We start from the raw sequence: 9,871 nt of genomic DNA, 5'->3' as shown, positions 1-9,871 counted from the left end.
CTATCAATATATATATTTGTCTGTCTACTTTTCTATGCATCAAAGATAAAAGGGCTGATTGGATGTAAAGCTGATATTCAGGGCAAAAAGGTCCTGCTGTCTATCCTCCGTAAAAGGGTATACCTTCTTCCCACTTTTACAGTCGAGACTGGGCACGCAGACGGGACAGCAGTGCAGAGTTCCAACTCTTCGTTTCCGAACTCTAAGATGCGATTTACCTCTTTACACAGTGATCGACCTAGGAGAGGGATCTGCAAAGAGGGATCAGCCTCTAAGAGACGTACTTGCGAACAGTATAGAAGCTCCATAAAGAAGGGGGTGGAGGGGAGAGATGTTTTTTTTTTTTTTTTTTTCTCTCTGCCCCTCCGTTTCCCTAATTTGCCTCCTGTTTCATCCTTCAGTCCTCTAGCTTTGCTCTAATTCTTCCCCTTTTTGTTAAGAAGTACAAGTAGAAAGGGGTCAATAGGGAGATCTGGATGGAGGGGAGGCTAGCCATGGGAGGAGTGTAGCCCTAAGGACCAAATCAAAGGTGGATGTTAGTTCCACAAATGATGAATAGGCAAAGTGAAGGCCTAAAAAGAGGGGGGAGGGGGGGAGGGATGGTGGTGAGGTTGGGGGGAGGGGATGGAGGGGAGGGAGAGGGGAGGGATTGTGGGAAGAGGGGGGGGGGGGATAAGGGGAGAGAAAAGGTTAGCGGGATAAATACGCTCTACAGGTATAAGAAAGAGGAAAGTAAGGAGGAAAAGGAGTCAGGAGGAAAAGAGTAAGATGGAAGAAATCCAATATATAACCTATAATGTAAAAGGGCTAAATTGTCCAGGAAAGAGATTTAGGTTATTTACAGAACTACAACATAGAAAATCCTCAGTGATATTCTTGCAAGAAACACACTTAGAGATAGAGTCGAAGGTTAGACTGAGAACCAGATACTTTCCGACATGGTTTTATGCGGATTCACCAATTAAAAGAGCAAAAGGAGTTGCTATAGGCTTTGCTAAAAATATAAGGTTTGTGGTTGAGGAGAGATTGACAGACCCGGAGGGAAGGTTCCTATTTTTGAGAGGTAAATTACAGGGAATTGAGTGCACAATAGCAAATATATATAGTCCAAATAAGAAGCCAGTGACATTTGTGAGAGAAGTGTTGAAGAGATTGATGGACTTTAAAAAAGGGTGTATGTTAGTGGCGGGTGATTTTAACCTCTGTATAGACCTGAAGATGGATACCACTTCCTGTGTGAGGAGAGAGGAAAGCAAGTCCTTGAGAAGGTTAAAAAAAAGGATGCATGAGTGTCAACTGGTGGACATCTGGAGAATTAGGAATATGAAAGAGAGAGATTATACTTTCTTTTCGCAAGTACATGAGACTTATTCTAGACTAGATTACATATTAGTAGAACACCAAATGATAGAATGGGTGGGGGAAGTAAAAATAGGAGTAAGCACCCTATCGGATCATGCCCCGGTAGAAATGAGGTTAAGATGGGGTAGAGAAGAGAGAGAGGGATATGTGTGGCGGATGAATGAGGCACTCCTCATGGATGAAGAGATTAGTCGAAGAATTGAGAGGGAAATTGAGTGGTTTTTTGAAGAGAACGAGACAGAGGATGTATCGGTAGCAACGGTGTGGGAAGCTCATAAAGCTTACATCAGAGGTCTGCTCATTGCAATGGGGGCAAAAAAGAATAAAGAAAGGAAAGAAAAGATAAATAGATTATTAAATGAAATAAATGATCTTGAACAGGTGCATAAAAGGGAAAGATCTAAGGAGATAATGCAGGGGTTAATAAAGAAGAAAGAAGAACTAGAGAATGTAATGGAGGAAGAAAAAAGAAGAGTCTTTAATAAAATAACATGTGAAAGGTATAGATGGGGAGATAGGCCGGGAAAGTATTTAATGAGAACTTTAAGAAAGAAGAAAAATAGAAATTATATTGAGAAAATAAGAAACCCCAAGGGTGAATTTCTACACTCAACTAAGGATATTGCCAGAATATTTAAAGAGTATTACAATGAGTTGTATAATATTATACCCCAGGATAAGTTTAAGAAAATGGAAATAGTAAATAGGGGGAAAAGAAAGATATACCTAGAGGAAGCAGGTCTACCGAAATTAAGAGAAATACAACTGAACTCTTTAGAGGAAGAAATAACTTCAGAGGAAATAAAAATAGCGTTAAAAAGCATGGCGGGAGGGAAAAGTCCGGGTCCAGACGGATACACAGTTAAATACTATAAAAAATATATAGAGCTTTTAATACCCAAGATGAAGACTTATATGAACGCCTTGGGGAATGGGATGGAGATGAGGGGAGAATCGTTACAGGCTAATATAGTACTGATTCAGAAGGAAGATAAAGATCCCTCGCAATGTGCGAGTTATCGACCAATAGCGCTATTGAATGTAGACACTAAAATATTTGCAAAGGTGTTGGCAAATAGATTAAAAGAACTGATGCCGGAGTGGATACATAGAGATCAAGTGGGGTTTGTTCCAGGAAGAGAGGGTAGAGACAACGCTCTGAGATCACTGCTGCTTACACAAGAGGGCAAGAAAGGGAAAACCCCAATGATATTGATGTCGATAGATGCCGAGAAGGCATTCGACAGAGTAAGTTGGGGTTTTATGATGGACACCCTGGAAGCAGTAGGAATGGGAGATAGAATAAGAGGGTGGATTGGAGAGTTAGATAGAGGGCCTACCGCCACCATAATGGTAAATGGAGGAAGATCAGAGTATTTTAAGATGTCAAATGGTACAAGACAGGGATGTCCATTGTCCCCACTGTTATATGTATTATCACTGGAGCCCTTGCTGTCTAGGATTAGGAAGAATATAGATATAAAAGGAATAAAGATAGGAGATAGAGAAAATAAGGTAGCGGCGTATGTGGACGATTTGATGTTCTATGTAGGAAATCCCAGAACATCACTTCCAAATTTAATGAAAGCATTCAGTGAGTATGGAGAACTGTCGAATCTGAAAATAAACCCGACAAAGACTGAAATTTTAAATATCAACCTTTAAAATGAAGAAAAGGAAAAACTAAAAGAGGAATTCCCTTTCCTTTGGAGAGATAAAGATTTAAAATATCTAGGAATAAAATTATCAGCCTCAACTACGAACTTATATAAAGCCAATTATATAGCACTATTAAATGAGATAAAGGTGGAGCTGAGAAGGGTGGGAAATGGAAACCCATCGTGGATGGCACGCATAAACCTGATAAAGATGATAATTGTCCCTAAAGTATTATACAAATTTCAAATGATCCCAATTAAGCTCCCAGAGACATATTTTAAAGAACTTAGGAAAATGATGATAAAATATATATGGAGAAATAAAAAACCTAGAATAGGCTATGAGATATTGACTAGAAGTAAAGAGAGAGGAGGATTGGGAGTACCAGATTTCAGGAGATATTATAGAGCGGGGATTATTGCGAGAATTTTTGACTGGATCCATAATCCGGAGAAAAGTTGGGTTAAAACTGAGAAAGCACTGAGTGGAATAAGTTTAAGTAAAAGTATTTGGGTACCAGCACAATATAGGGAATTAGAGGAGAGCACTAGTAAGTATACTTTGAATGTTCTAAAAGAATGGGATTTATTACACAGACAAAAAGGGTGGGTTTTTAATTCACAATTAATACCACTTAGGAACACAAAATATTTGATCCCGGGTATGGATAGTATAGCAGGGAAATGGATTATAAAACAAGAGGCGCAATTGAGAGATATATTGGTAGGGGAGGAAATTGGGTCATATAAGGATATGGAAGACAGAAAGGGAGAAGTTTTTAATAAGATGGATAGATTAAGATATTACCAACTGAAGTATTTTTTTGAGAGTCTCCCTAAGCCCATAAGAACTAGAAAGGATTGAAACCCATTTGAGAGATTATTTGAGACACGGGGAAATGGTAGACACGGAATGGCAAAAATACACAAGATATTATTGGAGATTGACACTGACACAAAATTAATGCACATAGAGAAATGGGAAAGAGATATAGGAAGGAAAATAGAGGAGGAGGAGAAGAGGAAAATGTTCACATTAATTCATGAAAATATTAGTATGAGGGAAGTAGAAGTAAATTATAAGTGTTTGAATAGATGGCACATTACCCCTAATGTAGAGCACAAGATGAATACGGAGATGTCACGGATGTGTTGGAGAGGATGTGGTGAGGTTGGCACGTGGTATCACATGTGGTGGGAGTGTTCAGAAATACAGGTGTTTTGGCGGAAGATAGTTTATGTAATAGGGAAAATGACTAAAATCAATATAGGATTGGATCCAGAACTATGTCTCCTCCATATCTCGAAGCTCTCTACGAAAGTATACAAGAGTCTCAGGATATGGCAATACTTGACCGCAGCAAAGAGTCTGATCCCAGGTTCTGGAAGAAAAGAGAGGTGCCAACTTAGGAGGATTGGATAAGTAGAGTAAATCAGCTATCCGGGACAGAAAGATTGTATTATACATATGAGGACAAGTTGGAGTTGTATAATAAAAAATGGAAAGTCTGGGAAGAATATAAAGTAAAGATGAAATATATGAGGAGATAATATTCCTGGAAGTGGAATTAGAATAGGGTTTAGGAAGAATAGAAAGATATGGAGTTAATGAGAGAAAAAGGAAAGTGGAGCGTGGGTGGGAGAGGGAAGGGGGGGAGGGGAGGGGGAGTTTTGGGAGGGGGGGTGGTAAGAAAAGGAAGTTTATATATATGGTCAAATAAATCATATAAATTACTGTTTTGATAATTATAATAATAGAAATGTTGAAATGACATGTATAAGACTTGAAAATAAATAAATATTTATAAAAAAAAAAAAAAAGAAGCTCCATAAGCCCTTCATATCAAAGAATCAGAATATGCTGAGAAGAGGTCAGAAGTGTAATGTGAAACATAGCTTTTTAATGTACAATAAAGACTATATAGAAAAAAGGTCAGGAGTACAACATACACTACCCAGAGAATGGGTCAAAAGTATAATGTACAGTGTAACACAGACTATAGAAAGATAAGAGAGGAGTTTATTGCAAAGACAATAGACAGTGCAGAGAAGGGGCCAGGAGTAACATATACTGTTTAGAGTAAACAGTTAGTGTTTGTCGGTCTTAAGTTTTTTACTTTGATTGTGAATAAGCAATGAAAAATATGTCAGCCAGAAACATGTTGAGCGTGGGGCGTCTAATGTTCTTGTCAGTATTGTGTCCTTTTTACATGTGTTGTGCTCTGGCCAGAGTGGATTACTTTTCTGGAACATTATTTGGTCTGAGTTTACTCTGTGGTAAAAGCGGATGCCCGGTTGGTATCTATCTATCTATCTATCTATCTATCTATCAATCTATATATTTGTCTGTCTACTTTTCTATGCATCAAAGATAAAAGGGCTGATTGGATGTAAAGCTGATATTCAGGGCAAAAAGGTCCTGCTGTCTATCCTCCGTAAAAGGGTATACCTTCTTCCCACTTTTACAGTCGAGACTGGGCACGCAGACGGGACAGCAGTGCAGAGTTCCAACTCTTCGTTTCCGAACTCTAAGATGCGATTTACCTCTTTACACAGTGATCGACCTAGGAGAGGGATCTGCAAAGAGGGATCAGCCTCTAAGAGACGTACTTGCGAACAGTATAGAAGCTCCATAAAGAAGGGGGTGGAGGGGAGAGATGTTTTTTTTTTTTTTTTTTTTTTTCTCTCTGCCCCTCCGTTTCCCTAATTTGCCTCCTGTTTCATCCTTCAGTCCTCTAGCTTTGCTCTAATTCTTCCCCTTTTTGTTAAGAAGTACAAGTAGAAAGGGGTCAATAGGGAGATCTGGATGGAGGGGAGGCTAGCCATGGGAGGAGTGTAGCCCTAAGGACCAAATCAAAGGTGGATGTTAGTTCCACAAATGATGAATAGGCAAAGTGAAGGCCTAAAAAGAGGGGGGAGGGGGGGAGGGATGGTGGTGAGGTTGGGGGGAGGGGATGGAGGGGAGGGAGAGGGGAGGGATTGTGGGAAGAGGGGGGGGGGGATAAGGGGAGAGAAAAGGTTAGCGGGATAAATACGCTCTACAGGTATAAGAAAGAGGAAAGTAAGGAGGAAAAGGAGTCAGGAGGAAAAGAGTAAGATGGAAGAAATCCAATATATAACCTATAATGTAAAAGGGCTAAATTGTCCAGGAAAGAGATTTAGGTTATTTAAAGAACTACAACATAGAAAATCCTCAGTGATATTCTTGCAAGAAACACACTTAGAGATAGAGTCGAAGGTTAGACTGAGAACCAGATACTTTCCGACATGGTTTTATGCGGATTCACCAATTAAAAGAGCAAAAGGAGTTGCTATAGGCTTTGCTAAAAATATAAGGTTTGTGGTTGAGGAGAGATTGACGGACCCGGAGGGAAGGTTCCTATTTTTGAGAGGTAAATTACAGGGAATTGAGTGCACAATAGCAAATATATATAGTCCAAATAAGAAGCCAGTGACATTTGCGAGAGAAGTGTTGAAGAGATTGATGGACTTTAAAAAAGGGTGTATGTTAGTGGCGGGTGATTTTAACCTCTGTATAGACCTGAAGATGGATACCACTTCCTGTGTGAGGAGAGAGGAAAGCAAGTCCTTGAGAAGGTTAAAAAAAAGGATGCATGAGTGTCAACTGGTGGACATCTGGAGAATTAGGAATATGAATGAGAGAGATTATACTTTCTTTTCGCAAGTACATGAGACTTATTCTAGACTAGATTACATATTAGTAGAACACCAAATGATAGAATGGGTGGGGGAAGTAAAAATAGGAGTAAGCACCCTATCGGATCATGCCCCGGTAGAAATGAGGTTAAGATGGGGTAGAGAAGAGAGAGAGGGATATGTGTGGCGGATGAATGAGGCACTCCTCATGGATGAAGAGATTAGTCGAAGAATTGAGAGGGAAATTGAGTGGTTTTTTGAAGAGAACGAGACAGAGGATGTATCGGTAGCAACGGTGTGGGAAGCTCATAAAGCTTACATCAGAGGTCTGCTCATTGCAATGGGGGCAAAAAAGAATAAAGAAAGGAAAGAAAAGATAAATAGATTATTAAATGAAATAAATGATCTTGAACAGGTGCATAAAAGGGAAAGATCTAAGGAGATAATGCAGGGGTTAATAAAGAAGAAAGAAGAACTAGAGAATGTAATGGAGGAAGAAAAAAGAAGAGTCTTTAATAAAATAACATGTGAAAGGTATAGATGGGGAGATAGGCCGGGAAAGTATTTAATGAGAACTTTAAGAAAGAAGAAAAATAGAAATTATATTGAGAAAATAAGAAACCCCAAGGGTGAATTTCTACACTCAACTAAGGATATTGCCAGAATATTTAAAGAGTATTACAATGAGTTGTATAATATTATACCCCAGGATAAGTTTAAGAAAATGGAAATAGTAAATAGGGGGAAAAGAAAGATATACCTAGAGGAAGCAGGTCTACCGAAATTAAGAGAAATACAACTGAACTCTTTAGAGGAAGAAATAACTTCAGAGGAAATAAAAATAGCGTTAAAAAGCATGGCGGGAGGGAAAAGTCCGGGTCCAGACGGATACACAGTTAAATACTATAAAAAATATATAGAGCTTTTAATACCCAAGATGAAGACTTATATGAACGCCTTGGGGAATGCGATGGAGATGAGGGGTGAATCGTTACAGGCTAATATAGTACTGATTCAGAAGGAAGATAAAGATCCCTCGCAATGTGCGAGTTATCGACCAATAGCGCTATTGAATGTAGACACTAAAATATTTGCAAAGGTGTTGGCAAATAGATTAAAAGAACTGATGCCGGAGTGGATACATAGAGATCAAGTGGGGTTTGTTCCAGGAAGAGAGGGTAGAGACAACGCTCTGAGATCACTGCTGCTTACACAAGAGGGCAAGAAAGGGAAAACCCCAATGATATTGATGTCGATAGATGCCGAGAAGGCATTCGACAGAGTAAGTTGGGGTTTTATGATGGACACCCTGGAAGCATTAGGAATGGGAGATAGAATAAGAGGGTGGATTGGAGAGTTAGATAGAGGGCCTACCGCCACCATAATGGTAAATGGAGGAAGATCAGAGTATTTTAAGATGTCAAATGGTACAAGACAGGGATGTCCATTGTCCCCACTGTTATATGTATTATCACTGGAGCCCTTGCTGTCTAGGATTAGGAAGAATATAGATATAAAAGGAATAAAGATAGGAGATAGAGAAAATAAGGTAGCGGCGTATGCGGATGATTTGATGTTCTATGTAGGAAATCCCAGAACATCACTTCCAAATTTAATGAAAGCATTCAGTGAGTATGGAGAACTGTCGAATCTGAAAATAAACCCGACAAAGACTGAAATTTTAAATATCAACCTTTAAAATGAAGAAAAGGAAAAACTAAAAGAGGAATTCCCTTTCCTTTGGAGAGATAAAGATTTAAAATATCTAGGAATAAAATTATCAGCCTCAACTACGAACTTATATAAAGCCAATTATATAGCACTATTAAATGAGATAAAGGTGGAGCTGAGAAGGGTGGGAAATGGAAACCCATCGTGGATGGCACGCATAAACCTGATAAAGATGATAATTGTCCCTAAAGTATTATACAAATTTCAAATGATCCCAATTAAGCTCCCAGAGACATATTTTAAAGAACTTAGGAAAATGATGATAAAATATATATGGAGAAATAAAAAACCTAGAATAGGCTATGAGATATTGACTAGAAGTAAAGAGAGAGGAGGATTGGGAGTACCAGATTTCAGGAGATATTATAGAGCGGGGATTATTGCGAGAATTTTTGACTGGATCCATAATCCGGAGAAAAGTTGGGTTAAAATTGAGAAAGCACTGAGTGGAATAAGTTTAAGTAAAAGTATTTGGGTACCAGCACAATATAGGGAATTAGAGGAGAGCACTAGTAAGTATACTTTGAATGTTCTAAAAGAATGGGATTTATTACACAGACAAAAAGGGTGGGTTTTTAATTCACAATTAATACCACTTAGGAACACAAAATATTTGATCCCGGGTATGGATAGTATAGCAGGGAAATGGATTATAAAACAAGAGGCGCAATTGAGAGATATATTGGTAGGGGAGGAAATTGGGTCATATAAGGATATGGAAGACAGAAAGGGAGAAGTTTTTAATAAGATGGATAGATTAAGATATTACCAACTGAAGTATTTTTTTGAGAGTCTCCCTAAGCCCATAAGAACTAGAAAGGATTGAAACCCATTTGAGAGATTATTTGAGACACAGGGAAATGGTAGACACGGAATGGCAAAAATACACAAGATATTATTGGAGATTGACACTGACACAAAATTAATGCACATAGAGAAATGGGAAAGAGATATAGGAAGGAAAATAGAGGAGGAGGAGAAGAGGAAAATGTTCACATTAATTCATGAAAATATTAGTATGAGGGAAGTAGAAGTAAATTATAAGTGTTTGAATAGATGGCACATTACCCCTAATGTAGAGCACAAGATGAATACGGAGATGTCACGGATGTGTTGGAGAGGATGTGGTGAGGTTGGCACGTGGTATCACATGTGGTGGGAGTGTTCAGAAATACAGGTGTTTTGGCGGAAGATAGTTTATGTAATAGGGAAAATGACTAAAATCAATATAGGATTGGATCCAGAACTATGTCTCCTCCATATCTCGAAGCTCTCTACGAAAGTATACAAGAGTCTCAGGATATGGCAATACTTGACCGCAGCAAAGAGTCTGATCCCAGGTTCTGGAAGAAAAGAGAGGTGCCAACTTAGGAGGATTGGATAAGTAGAGTAAATCAGCTATCCGGGACAGAAAGATTGTATTATACATATGAGGACAAGTTGGAGTTGTATAATAAAAAATG

This window comes from Staurois parvus, unplaced genomic scaffold (genome assembly GCF_062004578.1).
Source record: "Staurois parvus isolate SC_StPar_1 unplaced genomic scaffold, SC_StPar_1.0 ptg001365l, whole genome shotgun sequence".
NCBI lineage: Eukaryota > Metazoa > Chordata > Amphibia > Anura > Ranidae > Staurois > Staurois parvus.
This window is presented reverse-complemented; position numbering follows the sequence as displayed.